This window comes from Myodes glareolus, chromosome 5 (genome assembly GCF_982192425.1).
Source record: "Myodes glareolus chromosome 5, mMyoGla1.1, whole genome shotgun sequence".
In the NCBI taxonomy this organism is placed as follows: domain Eukaryota; kingdom Metazoa; phylum Chordata; class Mammalia; order Rodentia; family Cricetidae; genus Myodes; species Myodes glareolus.
This window is the reverse complement of record NC_142030.1, coordinates 40238772-40257291: the sequence shown is the minus strand read 5'-3', so window position 1 is coordinate 40257291 and position 18520 is coordinate 40238772. Positions and strand designations below refer to the sequence as shown.

General features: G+C 38.2%; 1 protein-coding gene across 10 annotated transcripts in view; it reads left to right on the top strand.

Annotated features, from left to right (window-relative positions):
- The window catches only part of Nrg3 (neuregulin 3), a 1014491-nt gene that overhangs the window by 68009 nt on the left and 927962 nt on the right, over window positions 1–18520 (top strand). The window lies entirely within an intron of this gene.

Below are 18520 nucleotides of genomic sequence, written 5' to 3'. Positions count from 1 at the left end.
CTACAAGCTGGTCTAATGAGCTTCTCCCTTTATTGATGGAGGAATCTCGGAAGCACTCCCTTGTGTGTCTGTAATATATGAGCTTTTACCTTCTCATTTATGAAGTTACAATAGACATATAATTCTTGCCTTATTACATATTCTCCAAGAAGCACAGTAAAAATAAAACGGAGCTTTAAAAGTTTCAAACGTTACTGCTGGGAATCCAAGATGAAGAAGATATACAATCCAAAATCACTTCCACCCATGTTGTTACAGACCCTATTAACAGTATGCACAAGAGACAATTCTATTTCTAGATTTTTATCACCCCATTTCATATTTTTAACTGGCGAGAGTCAGAGACTATGAAGTAGGAAGATGTCCTACAAAGAGAAATTATGCATTTACATAGAATCTTACAGTTGGAAAATGTGCTAGTTAACCATTTTACCTTCATGTAATATGGAAAAATAAAATGAAAACAAATTTCAGTAAGTAGATTTTATTTCAGAATTCCTGACTTAAAATATGAATTCTTGATTGAATGTGATGATTCTAGGCAAATATTACTAATTTCAACATACACACAGACACACACACACACACACATATTAGAAGAAAATTCTAAAAGCATAAATAAAACTGGAAAGGTTTAAAGAATCTTTTTTCCCCAAAGTTTATTAAATTATAAAAGTTTCCATTTCTGCCCCACCTCCCAACACTCTCCCACTCCCCCCCCCCCATTCCCTCTCCTCCTCCCTCTCCATCCCTAAGAGCAGTCAGTGTTTCCTGCCCTGTGGGAAGTTCAAGTTCCTCCCCCCTCCCTCCAGGTCCAGGAAAGTGAGTATCCAGACAGACTGGATCCCTTTGATTTGAATTTCTTTGAGAATTTCCTTAAATGTCTTTTAGTCATTTTAGATTCATTTCTTGAGAGGTCTCTGTTTAGGTCTTTGACCCATTTTATTATTGGGTTATTTGTTCTTTTGATGGCCAATTTCTTGAGTTCTTTGTATATATTTTGGAGATCAGCCCTCTGTCTAATGTGGGGTTTATTAAGGTCTTTTCCCATTCTGTAGACTGTCATTTTGTCTTGTCGACCATGTCCTTTGCTTTACAGAAGCTTCTTAGTTTCAGGAGGTCCCATTTATTAATTGTTTCTCTCAGAGTCTGTGCTGCTGGGATTATATTTAGAAAGCGGTCTGCTGTGCCAATGCATTCAAGTGTTCTTCCTACTTTCTCTTCTTGTGGTTAGTTTTATGCTGAGGTTTTTGGTCCCCTTGATTTGAGTTTTGTGCGTGGAAATAGATATGGATCTATTTTCATCCTTTGGCATGTTGATATACAATTATGCCAACACAATTTGTTGAATATGTTTTCTTTTTTCCATTTTATATTTTTTGCTTCTTTGTCAAAATCAGGTGTTCGTAGGTGTGTGGATTGATATCTGAGTCTTCAATTTAATTCCTTTGGTCCTCCTGTCTGTTTTTATGCCAATACCAGGCTTTTTTCATTACTGTAGCTCTATAGTAGAGAGTTAGCATTCCGTTATAAATAGATTAAAGGATGTTAGTGCCAACTGAAGCAACAGTGGATGCCACCTACTGAGAACAATGCATGACAAAGATCAGAGTTCTCAGCCTTGGATACAGGTTGGGTGGCACGCTACTTCAAATTTTCCTAAAGGTTTTATTGTTAATTAATTAATTAATTAATTTAATGCTGTATGAGTGTGTGTGTGTATGTGTGTGTGTATGTTTATATGCACTGTATGTTTATATGCACATGCATATATGTAGAAGCCAGTGCTCAAACACAGGAATCCTTTTTAAGGAGTCATGTATCTTGTATTTTTTTATAGTGTCTTCCCTTGGCCTTCAAATCACTAATGAGGCTAGGCTGACTGACCAATGGGTCTCAGGGATCTACTTGTATCCTGCTCCCCTGTCCTGGAATTCTAAGAGTGTGTAATCATATCCATACACTCATATAGTAATGAACATTCTCTCCAACTCCTCTATTAGGTTCAAGCATAGATTGCTTCTAAATTTAACATACCTCCTCGATAATTGGATGGTAAAGAAAATCCCTAGCAGTAATGTTTCCTTTAGAAATTCCACTCTTAATTAAAAATAAACCAGTCTTTGTATCTGTTCACAATAGGAAGAAGATGTATATGTATTTTAAAGCTTCAAAGACAAATTTTCTAAAATTTCCCTGCCTATTACGATAGGTATTATTTCCCTGCTGTTTCATTTCTCTTCATTCTGCCTAAAGTTTAATTCACATTCATTGAGCCCTCTTGATGTACCAAAATTAAGAACAGCAAGGCTACCAGTAGTAATATCTGGGTGCTTATGCTGTAGGGAAAACATTTATGCCATAATTACTGAAGTATGAGTTATACAAGATTTTTTAATTATCCATTTGGAGACTGATAGCACTTACAATATTAATATCACTAATACTAGCTTTTAGTATATTAAAACTAATTGCTTCTTTATAAGACTGTTGGCTACTTTGTGTTTTCCTTCTATCTTGTTGTTTTTAGGTGTTATCCCTTCTCTTTTTTATGAACACATATTTTACTTCATATCTCCCATTTCTTTGGATATAAAGTTAAGCACAATCAATTTCTTTTTAAATTATGACATACATTGAAAAAAACCTGATTGGGTGGTGGTAACATATGCCTTTAATCCCAGCACTTGTGAGGCAGAGGCAGTCAGATCTCTGTGAGTCCAACACCAGCTTCAAAGTTCCATAGAGAAATATTGGCTCGAAAAACCAAAAGAAGAAAAAAAAATACAATCTGTCTTATTACCAATGTTCCTAGAAACTGACTACTAAAACTGTCCCCTTTTCTAGATTCTCATTAAAAAACCACTGTAGGCAATAATAAAGATAAAAATTTTCCATCTTACATTCCACTCTAACTACATGTGACCAGGCAACTTTCTGAATGCATCTGAGAGAGAATGGATATAAGGTGACCAATGTCCTTGATTGAAAATAAGTGTGATTTATTCATATGATCAGTAGAGTGGAGAAGATATGCTGTCCTAAACATGGAGGAAACCACCAAGCCTCCACACATCTTTGCCAATGGCTTCAAAGGAAAAGAACCAGTTCTCCTTTCCATCACAGCAGAGGTCCTGTACTCTGAGGCTCCTGGTTCTTCTTCATGATTGCTCAAAACTTGCATTCTACAAGAGGTTTGGGATACTGATCACTCATTATGGTTGTGGCTTCCAAATCATGATCTTAGAGTGAAATATACCTTTGTACAGGTAGTTGTACTGAGCCTGTCATACTCAACGGCAGGGAAGGGAATGGACAGAAACCCTCTCAGTCCAGCAGAGATGCAGTAGATGAATAAAGTTGGTTTACTAAATGCCATTTGCATCTGATATCTTGATGTATCTCTGGTTTACCTTCAGATCTAAGAAAGGGATTTATCAATCTTGAGAATGAGAAGTAAGCTGTTAAGAGAAATCTCCATATTATATCCATGAATGAGTATTAGACAAGTATACTGACTGGTTTTCTGTCAACTTGACACAAGGTAAACTTACCAGAGAGGAAGGAGCCTCAGTTGAGAAAATGTCTCCGTGAAGTTCAGTTGTAAGACATTTTCTCAACTAGTGATCAGTAGGGGAAGGCCCAGCACATTGTGGGAGGTGTCATCCCAGGACTAGTGATCCTGGGTATTATAAGAAAGCAGGATGAGCATGCAAGGGGAAACAAGCTAGTCAGCAGCACCCTTCCATGGCCTCTGCATCAGCTCGGCCTCCAGGTTCCTGCCCTGCTTGAGTTCTTGTGCTGACATCCTTTGGTGATGAATAGTGATGTGGTGTGGCGAACGTTCCTCGCCACGGGGTCTGCATCACCACCCACCTGGTATGGACCGACTCCATACCTTTCACGAGCTGGATAATGTCCTAGGGGTTAAAACACAAGACGCACACACAGATACAGAGTTCGAGTCATTCTCAAGAGGAGGAGAATGCCCATTTATTCAACTTAATCCAGGGTTAAAATACCCTTTGGTCCCAATAACGGAAACCCCTCCCAGCCAGAGGTGAGATCATGGTGTTGAGCACCTGGCGCAGAGTGGCAGGAGCTTCCAGGCAGGGGGTACCAAGCTGGGAACCCTGACAGACAGATAGGAGGAGATTCAGGGCGCCTGTGAGAACCCTCCTTAGCAGGTGAAATTACCACATCAAGACAGAAACAAGGTTCTGAACTAATCCCCTCCAGTTGGCAGAGGAAGCTAGGCTGGTTAGCATAAACAATTCTCGCATCCTGTGCTTGGCCTCGAGGAACAGGGAAGACAGGGCCTTATAATGTGGAAGTATAAGTTGAATAAAGCCATTCCTCCCCAAATTGCTTTCACTGTAGCAATAGAAACCCTAACTGAGACACCAAGCCATTATTAGATACATAGTATGTAACAGGGAGTAGTGCATCATGTAACTAAATATTCATACGAAAATTTAGACTTAGACCTAATATATCAGAGATGGACAAAACAGAGTATTAGAAAGTGAACCATACCCACAGGATGAATTTGAATTCACATTATGTGTCATTTTGAGAAATATATCATATCCTTCCCTGAAACAAATAAAAACATTCAAGTAAAGGTACATGTATGTAGATGAAAGTTTCTGTCCTGCCTGGTCCCCAGCCATTCAGTCCCAACAAAACACACTGAGGCTTATGATAATTATAAACTGATTGTCCTGTTAGCTCAGGCTTATTATTAGCTAACTCTTATAACTTAAATTAACCCATAATCTTATCTAAGTTTATCCACACGGCTTGGTAACTTACTCAGTGAGGCATTCCCTTCTTGCTTTCTCTCTGGCTGGTGGCTGCCTTTTCTCTTCCCAGAAATCTGGTTTCCCCACCTATACTTCCTGCCTGGATCCAGGGCAATCAACTTATTATTAAATCAATACAAGTTGCAGATATTTACAGGGTGCTAGAGCATTATTCCACAGCATTTTGCCTTTTTTCTTTTCAAAACAAGGACTCTAAATCTAATCTCTTTTGTTTAGCTTTTTTTTCCCTGACCATTATCAATAATAACTTGTAACCAACACTCTAACAAAGACAAACATCCATAATCCATTTTGGGGGGGCAATGTGGACACAGTTTTCTGGGCTACTTCCTGTTCAATGGGGGTTCTGGTAATCTTATGGGGATGCAAAGAAAATTTAGGATTATGATCAAGACCTGACTGGAATATTGTTTGTGGTTGAATCACCTTAGCCTGCAGTCTTCAGGTTGTTCTGGATGTAGAACAGAAAGGAAACTGCAACAAAGGTGCTCTAAAATGTTGGATGATCTGGGCCATCCATTCCCACTGGAGATTTTTCAGGGGTCTTCCTTGCTCAAAACTGATTTTTCTTAACCCAGAATTAATCCACAGCCTCTTATTTCCTGTAGAAACAAAAGCAAAATCTCTTCTCCAAAGTAACACATCTTTTGACTTAAATTTTGACGTCAAGGCATGGTCAAAATATATATGTTGGATTAATCCAGCAGCATTTATAATCAAATGTGTTTTAGCAGTTGTTACTCATTCCTCAGTAGTCAAGCAATTCAGAGACAACATAATAACCTACAATATCCAGATTCTCTGTGTATTTTCCACCTTTATGTGGCTTTAATTTTTTACTCTATTTCTTTTGTTTTTATTTTTAATTTTTGGCTTTTTGAGACAGGTTTTCTGTTTGTGTCTGTGGCTATTCTGGAACTCACTCTGTAGACCAGGCTGCCCTTGACACCACAGTGATCCCCCGCCTCTGCCTCCCAAGTGCTAGGATTAAAGATGTGGGTCACCTCACCCAATTACCTTCTTTCTTTCTTTTTAAAAGGACTTTCTCTATCCTTTTTCTTTTCTCTTCCAAGCCTATGCATATTTTTAAAAACACTGTAAACCATTTAGAAGTTTTTATTTTTTAAATCTGAGCTTGTCTTTACTGTATATCTCTTTTTTTCTGACCACAAGAGTCTTTAATTTCCTAAGTGATATGGTTAGGATTAAAGCCACGGCTTTGGCAGTCAGATCCAGCCCCAAAACTCCTTGCCTTCTTTAGAGTCTAGCTTCATGACAGAGGTACTGGTGGGAGCCATGTTTTTACCACAACTATGTGGCATTTGTAGGTCCATACCACCACCAAGAAGCTCAATGCTAGCTGCTTATAAACACCATTTAGCTGTTCGGGGGCAGGACCTCTTGAAAGAGCTGCAAGGCTTTTCCCACTAATGCTGAGTCAGGAAAGCCTTCTTAAAGGAGCTGTGCCTCTGCTTGCCTCTACAAAACAGAGCCCACCTGAGAAAATGCTCTACCAAGAAGTCATGCTTAGCTCTATTCTGTTATGTCTAGAATCCCTTCTCAAGATCATTGGCTTCTCAGTCTGCCGCCATTGTCAGCCTCATTCAGAGCGTCCAGTTTGATCCCATGCTCGTTCAGTCCCAGCCCAGCTGGATTTGGTGAGCTCCTATTAGGTCAGGCACACTGTCTCAGTGGGTGGACCAACCCCTCGTGGTCCTAGCTTGCTTGCTCATATTCTCCCTCCTTCTGCTCTTCAACTTGCCCTTGTGCTGTGATGTGGGTTTCTGTCTATATCTCCATCTGTTTGCAGGATGAAGGTTCTGTGGTGATATTCAAGATAGTCATCAGTTTGACTATGGACAAGACCAGTTCAAGCTCCCTCTCCTCCTCTGCCCAGGGTTTTAGCTGGGGACATCCCCATGTGGGAACCCTTCTAGAGCCAAGCCTCTTGCCAACCCCAAAATGGCTCCCTTAATTAAGGTATCTTCTCTCCTGCTCCCATATCTGTCTTTCCTTTATTTCAACCATCCTAATCCCCCAAGTTCTCCCCAACCCTTCCCTTCTCCCATCTCTCTCCCCCTCTCCCCTTTTCCCCACCCCCCCATGCTCCCAAATTTTGCCTGGCGATCTTGTCTGCTTACAATTTTATTCCCCTTGAGTTCACCTAATTACTTAGTTTTTCTAGGATTGCGAACTATAGGTTCAATGTCCTTTGTTTATGGCAAGAATCCACAAATGAGTGAGTACAATTTCTATTAATCTGTGTACTGCCACGAGGATGTGGCTTACTAGTAAGATTCTGATATTTTTCTCCTTCAGCAGCTACATGGCATCTGCCTGACTCTGCTTTCTTTCTCCCTGCATTCAGTTTACTTTTCCCACCAAGCTATATTCTGTCCTGCCATAGACCAAAGCAGCTTCTTTATTAGCCAATGGTAATAAAACATATTTACAGCATATAGAGGGAAATCCAACATAAGGTATAGACTAGAGACAACCACAACTCACAGCTACTTTAATTATGATGCTCACAGATATATCTGAGACCCACAGTCACTATTGTTCTCAACAGATACAGCTTGGTTTGATAATTGTTTATACTGAGGAATGGACATTGCAATAGCCACTAACAGAACATTTGTCAACATACAATAAACCCTGTAAATTGTGCGTGTCTAACATACTAATACAGTAGGAGAAAGGAGCTCCCAAAATGAAAGCAGAAAACTGTTCAGTCACACTAGAAGAGTAGCTATCCAAATGAGAAAGTTTTCAAAAAACCAGTAATAACAGTGATTATGAGGAAAGAACAGAATCAAACATAATCCAAATGAGGAGAAGAAAATGAATGATAAGCATACAATGTAAATTTAGTTATTATCTTTGTCTGTAACGGGAATAATTCATCATTTAAAAGACACAGATTGGTTGATTTTTTTTTTTAAAAAAACAAGTATCAACAAAATGTTTCATAAAAATTGTTTCTCGCTGGTAAAGAAATACAGAGACTGACAGTGAAAAGAAGGATAAAAAGATATTTCAAGCAAATGAAATGCCCAAATCTGTAGGGGTAGCTATAATTATAATTAAAAATAGATCTTAAAATTAATTAGTAAAAAAGAGAAAAGGTTAAAATTATATAGAGAGATCAAGTTCATTTAGCAGACGTGTACATGCTATTCCACCCAATATTACAAAATATTTAAATCTTTAAATCAGTGTCTATAATTCCTTCTGGAGAATATTATATTCTGGGAAAATTTAATATATATATTATTTAGAAATATATATTTAATATATATTTATATTTGCTATCCTGTATTTTTTTCTTATCTCAATGGATTGAAGTTGAAAATAAACAACAAGATAAACTTAGGCAATATTGTATATTATAGAAGCTGAAAGACACAGTGGCTTGCCGAGAAAATCAGAAGGAAAATTGTAAAAACAAAAACTACAAAAACCCTAACTGATACAAAGTGAAATGGAAACACATCATTTAAAGCCTGGGAATGGAGCAAAAGTGTTAAAAGTGGTGGGGGAGCGTATTTACAGAAATAAGAACCTCCATCAAAATACGCACACACACGCACACACACACACACACAAACATATATATATATATATATATATATATATGAGATAAAATTTAACTCAACTTAAGCTTGCAGAAAAACAGCTAGCTTCCATTTCAGTAATAGGAAACAGCGAACATTAGAAAAAGATAAGTTTAGTTGAAATAACAATATAAACCATTAGTGAAATGGTTAGTTATTTAAAAAGTTAATTTTGAAGCACCTTTAAATAGATATGTGTTTGTGTGTGTGTATGTGTGTGTGTGTGTGTGTGTGTGTGTGTGTGTGAGAGAGAGAGAGAGAGAGAGACATAGACAGAGACATAGACAGAGACAGAGAGAGAGACAGAGACGGGGGAGGGAGGGAGAGAACAAAGTAAAACATATGACAGGTAGAAAATGAGAAATTAAAGTTGATGCAATATAAATTCAAAGGATTATTTGGAATCTTTGTGCAAGATGCGTGTTCACATACTGAAATTCTAAAGTCTTTGTGATGGTGGCCAAAACTTGTCTCCACTTGATAGAGGAAGACTCCTTTAGCAAATGGTGCTGGAAAACCTGAGTATCTACAAATAGTTGACTGAAATGTGATCACTGTCTTACACTGCACAAAAATCAACTTAAAATGGATCAGAGCATTTTATTTAACACCTGAAACTTTGGAACTATACTGCAGAAAAATGACTTCTGGGAAACATTTCAATGTACTGATGCAAACAGTAATTTTCTAGAAAAGACTTTCCAAAGCAAGGGAGACAAGATAAAATTTGACATATAAGATTACATAAAACTAAAACCTTCTCCACAGCAAATGAAATAATAAACAGAATAAAGAGCCAGCCTCCAGAATGGGAGAAAATGTTCTTAACTATATATCTGACAGAGGATTGATATGTACAACACAGAAACAACTCAAGGCTAGGGATGACCTAGCATGCTCAAGCCCTGAAGTTCAGCCTCCAGTACAACAAACCACCCAATAAATCTTACAAATAAGCAAACAAACAGGACACAAATGAAGAACTCTCAATACCATCCAAAAGTAATTAAGTTAAAAGTGGACAGATGGCACCAGTTAGTAAGAATAAATATAAATAGCCAATAGCCATGTGATGAAATGCTCAGCATTTTTATTCAACAGGATATGTCAAGAGGATGCAATCTCACCTCTGTGAGGATGAATATTACCAAAAGCAAAACTTCACAATAGCAAAAGCTTGCAGGATGTGAAGGATAAAAGTCTCCTATACACTTGGTCTGAAGTTAAATTAGTATGACCAATGTAGAAAAATAGTACTGAAATTCCTCAAAAAGCCTTAAAATAGAACTACCATAAGATTAGAGACCTAGCTACAGAGAAATCCTGTCTCAAAAAAAGAAAATGTATGCTTATTATTATTATTATTATCATCATTATTATTATTGTTATTATTGTAGTACTGTTCATAATAGCCATGAAACAGAATGAATCAGCCTATGTGTCCACCAACACATGAACAAATAAAGAAAACACGATCCATATACTCAAGAGAGTTCAATTCAGATAAGACTGAGCAAGAGATCCTTCTATTTGTAACAAAGTGGATGGGAATGAAGGACATCCTATTAAACATAATAAGATACATTGAATCAAATGCTGCATGCTTCTTTCATATGGAAACACACAACCAAAGAGTAAATAAGCCAGATCATATAAGGTTACATGTATGTAGAAGATTTCAAGACTGACCACTAACTATTAAATAATCAATTTGTCTGTTTTTCCCTGGGAAAAATAATTTCTTCTGATCTCAGCATTCTTTAGCTGCCCTAGATAAAGTAGCTATTTTTCTCAGTTTGCGTGTCTATTGATATTGTTATTATTCAGACTTGGTTTGGCACCCATGTTGATGAAACTTCATGACCTTAGCTTCCTTGCAATTTCATGGGGACACAATCTCACAGAAAACTTCCTGTTCCTCTGGTTCCTACAATTTTTCCACCCCAGAATGCACAATATGTATTTTTATCCATAGGGATTTATGTATTATATCATATAATATACATTATATATAATATATGTATATAATAGTATAAAAAGACTCCATGAATTTCAGAGAAAGAATGGTGTAGGAGTACAAGAGAGATGTTGGAAGGAAGAAAGGCAAGGAAAAAATGATATAATTATAATTTCAAATTTTTAAAAATTTATAAAATGTTGGCATAATTTATTTGATCTGAAAGCAGGATCACTAACTGGTTCAGGAATGAAGGGACAAGAATGGATAGAAACAATCAGTGTCCCACATATGAAAATACCAGAGCAGGTCCTGTCCTACAACTGATAGCCTATTGATGATAATGAAAACTATATTTAATTTAGCTTCCAATAAAAAGGCTTAAATATAATTAAGTGCTTGCTACAAACGGAGTAATATCAATATAAATGGAAGAAAAATACACTTTGGAAATTATTGAATTTAAAGATGAAAAATATGGTTTTAAAGTTAATGACTAGTTTAGGTTATTGAGGGGTCAGAGAAAGGAAAGAAAGCAGCCATTAATGTGGCTCATCTTTCATTGCCAGAATCTGAAGATATAATTTTATTTTGAACTTGCATAGATTGAAAGACAAAGGTTACATTCTGGGAGGCAGAGGGAATCAATTTGGATAAAGGAAAGAATGCAACTGGTGAGCATTTTTGCTGGGTCACAAATGGAAGTTATTCCTTCCATTAAGTCACCCCTGGCACCTCTTCAAATAGTTGGAGAAGTATCTTCACAACTAACACTGTGACATAAGCTAAAACCATGACATCTGGCATGGTCTAGACCTCTGTGTCTGACTAACCATATTTTAAGCTTCCCGGCCTCTGCTGACCTCATCCAGATGCTTCCCCTGTGCCCCAGTCACAGTCTTTGCTGAAATGACTTCATTCCTGCTTCCCCCAAAGCTCTAGATTCAAAGCCTGTCCAATATTCTCTTTAGAGTAACCCTTACTGGATTTTTCCGAGTCTTTGATATAGTTGTGATCTTCTTATCGAGTCTGATATAATTGGTCCTTAGTTGTTTCATGTTCAGGATTTCGTGTTGTCTCAATAACTTGATTTTAACTTCTTGAAGATTCGAATGGCATTAATTTTACTCCTCTTCCTACTTCTCCTCTTCATTGTCATCTTCCCCTTCCTGCTGCTTCCTCTATGCACTAGACAAGTATGGACTGATTCATACAATAAAAACCGCTGTCAGGACTAAACCTGACTTTCGGCACTGTCTAGTTATGTTCACTTTCCTTTTCCGCATGGTGATTCTGATCATATTTATGACAACTGAATGTTGGATATTTCAAAGAACATATAGTATCTTTGTTCTTAAAAACAAGGAATCTAGTATTTACAAATCTTTATGTATGTAGGTAAGTAGGTCCCTTTTCAGGAGCAGGTAGCAGGGTGTAGTATGAGCCTGAGTTTTATCCTTTTCAATCTGTCTCCAAAATGTATACTTTATGTGTTGGTCCTCTGACCATGTGTGCCCCAGAATATGATCTCCCTTGAAATTGGAGCCATTGCAAATGTCTTTATTGAGATGATGTTGTACTTGACTGGGACAGACTCCCAATATAATATGGCTAGTGACCTAAAATGAGGTTACCTAGAACACATGTATGCACTGTGGATCGAGGCCCTAATAAGAAGAAAGTAGAATCAGGCTGATGCATCTATAGTCAAGGAGGTAACATTTTCACTAACTTATCGTCCATCTTTCACAGAAGGAACCAGCCTTGTCAGTGCATTCACCCAGGACTTCCAGGTTCCATAATTGCAAGATAATGTATTTTTGAGACTAAGCCACTCATGTTATAGTACTCATTTTATGACTCACCATTAGTCAGCATTCTCTAGAGGAGCAGAACTTATAGAATGAATATATATCTGTATAGATAGGTTTAGCTATATCACACATGCAAACACACACACACACACACACACACACACACACACACGTATATAATGGGGATTTGCAGAATGGCTTATAGGCTGTGATCCAGCTAGTCTGACAATGGCAGTCTACTAATGGAAGGTCAAAGAATGCAATCATGGTTCAATTATTCAGTTCACAAGACTGGATTATCTCAGCTGGTCTTCAGTCTATGCCAGATCACAAAGTAGTAGTCTCTACTGTCAGTGAAGAAACAGACTTGTTAGGTAGGCAAGAACAACCAAAAAAAGAGAACAGGCTTCATTCTTCTATGTCCTTTCTATAGGTCACCAACAGAAGGCATGGTACAAATTAAAGGTGTATCTTCCCACTACAGAAGGTCAGGCTTAGCATGTGTCTTCCCACTTCAAATGATTTTGTGAAAAAAAAAAAAGAAATACTCCACAGGTGTGCATAGTCCTACAGGTCACTAGCAGAAAGCATGCGTCAAATTAAAGGTGGATTCTCCTACCACAAATCATCAGATTTAACATATGTCTTTCCGTTTCAAATGATTTCATGAATAAACAAATCCCTCAGAAGTGTGCGTAGCATACCTATTTAGGTTTTAGTTAATTCCAGATGTAGTCAAGTTGACAATCAAGAATAGCCACCACACATATGTTCACTAATGTACAAGAAAGTTTACCGAAAAGATGATATCCTTAGAGTTACAGAAAAAGATGGGAAGTCAAATCAGCCAGTGGACAATAGACACAAGGATAGCCCAAGGTGGAGTTTTTTGTTTTCCTCTTCCTATGGTGCATTTCATTCTCTGCCTATAGTATGAACAGCATTGCTTCAAGCCACTGTGTGTGGCCACATAAGTGTAGAATTGTCAGTGAAGACAAGCCAACCCAAGTTCTCTACTATCCAGAAGTTTTGCTGAGGCTTTATCACTAAAAAAGGATTGTTTGTCCACATGGACTCAGGGGAGGTTGAATTGTTGGCATATGACCCTTTTCTCTCACCTAAATGTCACTGTTAGATTTCCCAAGATTCTCCAGTAATATCACAGACACTCCTCTCAGGTATGATATTCAATAGATGTCTCTTCTCATAAATGAAGTGTGAAGTTTAAAAAGTCTAATTGCACCTGCAGGGAGACCCCTGGGGTAAGCTTTAGAGGTCCGGAAGTCTACAGTGGTGTCATTCTGAAGCCATGGCTAAGACCATGATCATTTGTTACCTTGCTCAGAAGCTATCAGATATGTTTCCTGTGGGTAAGTATGCAGCATTGGCTTGGTGGTGCCCACTGTGTGATATCCTCAGAAATTTGGAGGGGTTTCAGAAGGGAAGCTATGGCCGGGAGGTTTGTAACTGCTAAGTATTATACAGCATCCTCCTCTATATTTGGAAGCTAGGTTTCAGAGAAGGGCATGGCTCAAAAAGGAGGCACTGAGAAAGTAACAAAACGCTTATATTCAGGTCAAAACCCATTTATATTTACTAAACAGCAGTTATCCCTGTCTCTTGGGTACCGAGAGGACGAGTTGATCTTCTATTGTGTTTATGGAGATATTCAGAACAGTAAAGCCCTTGGTCCTCTGTGGAAAGAATTCCCATGAAAATGGAAAGTGCTGTCGCAGAGAATCATGCTTTCACACTTCCCGTGAACCGTGGTGATAATTGCACAGATCTCCCCAGTCAGGAAGGTTTGGGCTTTAGTCAAACCCTACAGAACCTATGGAGGACACCCATGATGTTCCTACCTCCACAGTCTTGATATTTCGAACACTTAAAAATTAGACGGACGCTATTTCAGGTATCTATGACTTTCCTAGAGAGGTTTAATTGCTGGGTTCCTAGAATCCCCTTGGAACTATTCAGGTCATTTCTAAACTGCCTAGGCCCCAACCTTTTTATTTGCCTTGGTGACTACCCTTCTGTTCTCACCTTTACTACACTGTCTACTAGTATGCAGGTTGCAATCTTTGACCTTAATCATGTGGTATCAAACAGATAGCTAACATACATTAGATGAAGAAGTAAAATTACATCACATCATCTTGTATGTGAGAAACACCCCACACCGTGTTTTATTGACAGTGACATCCTTGACTCTATACTTCCACAGGTGGAAGAAACCTAGGCTCGGATTAGGTCCTGAAAAGTACCCTGAGATAGATGCATTTACACAGCAAAGAATAAGATCCATCTGTCGGTCCAGAGCCCTTCCTATTCCTTACTAGGACAGGCTGCATCTTGTCTATGCCTCAGTTCATTTCCAGGCTGATCAGAACGCATAAACTATGCAGAGATCTCTGCACAGTAAAGTAACGGCTGCCTTCAGCCCAACTGTGCGTATTTATAAGGCTCATCACTTGCCCAGCATCTCTGTTTATCTGAGAAGTATTTCATTTCATTCACTCACATGCTCATAGTAAAGAAAATGACAAGACTGTTATTAAATTGGGGTCTTTGCTGTCTTCCACCACAGTCATAAAAGGAAATGCTATACAGAGCCCATGATTTATTTGAACACCAGTCTTGATTATTATTATTTTTTAAAGTTTTTTTTTTTAGTTTGTTTGTTTTTTGGCAACATTTCCCTGACACCATTAGTGAGTTTAGCCACAAACTAGTAGCCTCTGTGTTGGAAATTTTTAAAATCATGATCTTGCCCTTGAAAAAGATAGACATCTGATAAATGCTGCTGAGTGGCTTGCTGCTGCTCATTGTAATGCACAGAACAATTGGATATGGAAATGGATCATTAGAAGGTTACAGAATCTTCAGAATATTAATATTTATTGTATTTCTACAGTTATTCTTTCTAGACTGTCATTTGGCTGAAGAAATGTATTGCAAGCCAGGACTGTTCCCTAAAGAGCACAGATATATTAGCATTCAAACTCACCATGCTTAGAAGGGCCAGGGAACTTTCCTTCTCTATTAGTACTGTCTTGCCAAGGCAGGAATAAGGAAGCTTCACCAGCTAGACAGCAGTCATATGTGCTCATTGCTACAATACAAAATAGTTTCTTGTTTATAGTGATGCCTCAGATTTGAAAAATAATATTAAAAATTAATTGAATGCTATCAGGAACTGAATGAGCACCTGCTCATTGACAGTTTAAAACTGATTTGTGAAATTAGTTTTTTCCATCATGAAAACTCCTCCTGGCTAGTGTGTATGCTCACATGGACAGTCAACCCCAGCTGTGCCACTGCCCCCGGGCACATTGGTGCCACACTGTGTATTGATGAGCTCAAACATTACAAAGGGCAGAAGCAGAGAAGAGTTTTGTTTTTCTCTATTTCTGATGCTTCTGCTTTGAACTGATCAGTAAATTCCCTGGTAGTGTACTGCAAACAAATTCCACAAGTTTTAATTTACATTGTTATAACATCCATGTCATTTTCTGTGCCTTAAACAAAACTTATGCTGGTATTTAATTTGTGTGTGTAGCTGGGACTGGGAATGTCTATTATTAGTCTCTGTTTTAATGCTATAGGTAGAGCTAGGAGTGGGCGGAAGAAACCAGGCATGTCTCTGCATAATGCGATATTTTTTTTTCGGGTCACTGTTGACCTAAATTGTAGGAATCCAGGAAGTCAGTGCAGCAATTCCTGTTGCTCAGAGCAAATAGTTGATGCAAATGACTGTTCTCGGTACTACTTTTAGCCGTTTGCTACTTTTATGCTTTCTGTAACAGCCCAAGCAAGCTAGGCCTACCCTGTTTTTATCTGCCTCCAACGGCCCAATTTTGGTCTGGCTGTAGGACTTATAGGTTAGCATTTATTTTCTCTTTTCTTCTTTGTACTGGCAAGCTATTTTTTCCAACTCTTCTCCTTGATTCCAATACCAATGAGTAAAGTCTAAAAGCTTTTGTCTGATGAGAAGTCCATAGAGCAGTTGAATGAAGGAGATTTCTATTCTTGAAGACCCACTGTGGTGGTCAGCTTTCTGTGAAAAAATACCTGAGAGATACAGAGGAAAGGTTTGTCTCGCCTCATCTGTTCAGTCCATGCTTACTTGGTGCATCTGTTCAGTCCATGCTTACTTGGCGCTGTTGTTTCTGTATTTGTGGGAAGACAGAATGTACTGGTGGGAAGTAATGGTACATAAAAGGTTTGCACCTCATGGAAGTTGGAATGTACAATGATCAAATGGGTTTGAGTACCCAAGAGCCCTGGCAAAAGCATGACCTCAGTGACCTAACGTCCTCCGATGAAATCTCCTCTCATAAAGGTTCCACCATCTCCCATCAGTGTGCACACTGGCAGCCTCTTACAAGAGTGTTTGGGGAGACCATTGAGGATCTGAATCATAATAGTACAGCATTGCATGTATTTGTCATTTGCCGTGGGGTGCGATATTGGTGAAGGTAATCCTCTTATCTAGTTCCTCCATGAACCAGAGAGGGCATCTCTTTTCTAGTATTTTTAACTGGCTCTTGGCTCAGTGTTAGTAGCAAGCTAACAGCTGAAGCATCTCCTGAACTGGCTCTGCCTTTTATCCTTGTAATCACTGTCTGTTCCTTTATCTCCAGGGACCTCAACAGGGCTCAGCCTGTATCTCTCTGCCTATCCTGTGCCTTGCAGTCACTCACGTTGATGTCCTGTGCTGTATTACCAAGTCTATGCCTTTTCCTTTGTTGATTTGTAGTTGAAGAAAAATGGGGAGATTGATCAAGTGTCAAATACCAGGGCATTTAAATGGTGACCCCGTGTCCATTATCCAGCTTTCAGACCAGGAGTCAATGACTTTCAGATATTATGACATAGCTTCTAAGAAAACATAAAATGAAATAGTTTCATTCTGCTCCAGTGGTCAAGAAGGTTCCAGGAAAAACCATGTACCCAAGCTTTTGTTATTCCCTTGTGGTCTCAAAAGTTAAATTTCTTTGATGTTTATAAAATGAAAGCACATTTCCAAATTATTTATAAAATTTCTTTTTTGTTATTTGTTTACATTGTTTAACTCATAAAATCTTAGTATTACTGTAGAGTTTTATGGTGTTTTATCATTTATTTTTATTCAAATCTGCATATTTGGGAAGTAGGATATATTTAACTAGATGTGGAATTGGATAAGAACCATTTTCAATGGTTTCGTAACATCATGAAAATTATGAAATCCTCACAACAATACCTTTCCTTTGTCTTATCCATTTTTTAAAATAATAATTAGGCATGCCTAGAAAATCTCAGTAGTCCTGTCTTTTGAAATACAATAAAAATATGCAGCCTAGAGGGTTGTAAGTTTTCAATGAGGACCAGGTGGTTTTGGAGAGCTGGTGCACTCTGAGGATCAAGGCGAATGCAGGTAGCAGCAATATGGGGGAAGTGGGTACTGCTGAGGTGGCTTTCCTGTGCCTGTTCTTACGGGGTCTTTTCTTTTTTGGAATGCTGAGTCTTTTGAATGCTAGTAACCAATGTATTTACAGTTATGTTTAAATCTTATTCATAGGTTACAGAATATGTGTTTTCTTCCTTTGTGTACATGTGACAGAGACTTCCAAAAACATTACCCCTAAGTCGATTTGAGAAAGTTCTGTGAACTTTATCAGGAGAGAGAAGAAATAGTAAGAAAATGTTGAACCGAAATCTCTCTCTCTCTCTCTCTCTCTCTCTCTCTCTCACACACACACACACACACACACACACACACACACACACACACGAGCTTATCAAAATCACAGCAGAGTAAATTTGAGAAGTTTAAGGAACCTAGTGCTCCTGAGCACACTACTGATTTCAGCTCCTGTCTCCAACTCAGCTTTTCTTGTACGTGACCTGATCAGATTCATGGTTTTAATAACCTCTCCATGCTGATGATACCAAAATGGTTTCTCTGGCTCTCTCTCCTCCAATAAACTGCAGGCTCATTTATCCAACTGCTCACTCAGTGTCTCCAATTATAAGTGTAATAGGCACCTTAAGCTTTATATATTTAGAACAGAATCCCCAGTTCCTGCCTAGAAAAATGGAATCATTACGCAGTGTTCCTCATCTGAAGTAAAACCTCCCCTTTTATTTTGGTGCTTGACTGTGCCTTTTTCTAAATGGATAGGAAGGAAATTTCTTGTACACATGCCTTTCTTGCAACACATGATTGACAAACATCCCACAAGAGGACAGTTTGTATTCTGTCTGCTTAAATCATAGCAATGGCTCAGAGTTAGCCCTAAAACGTGACTTACATATATAAAA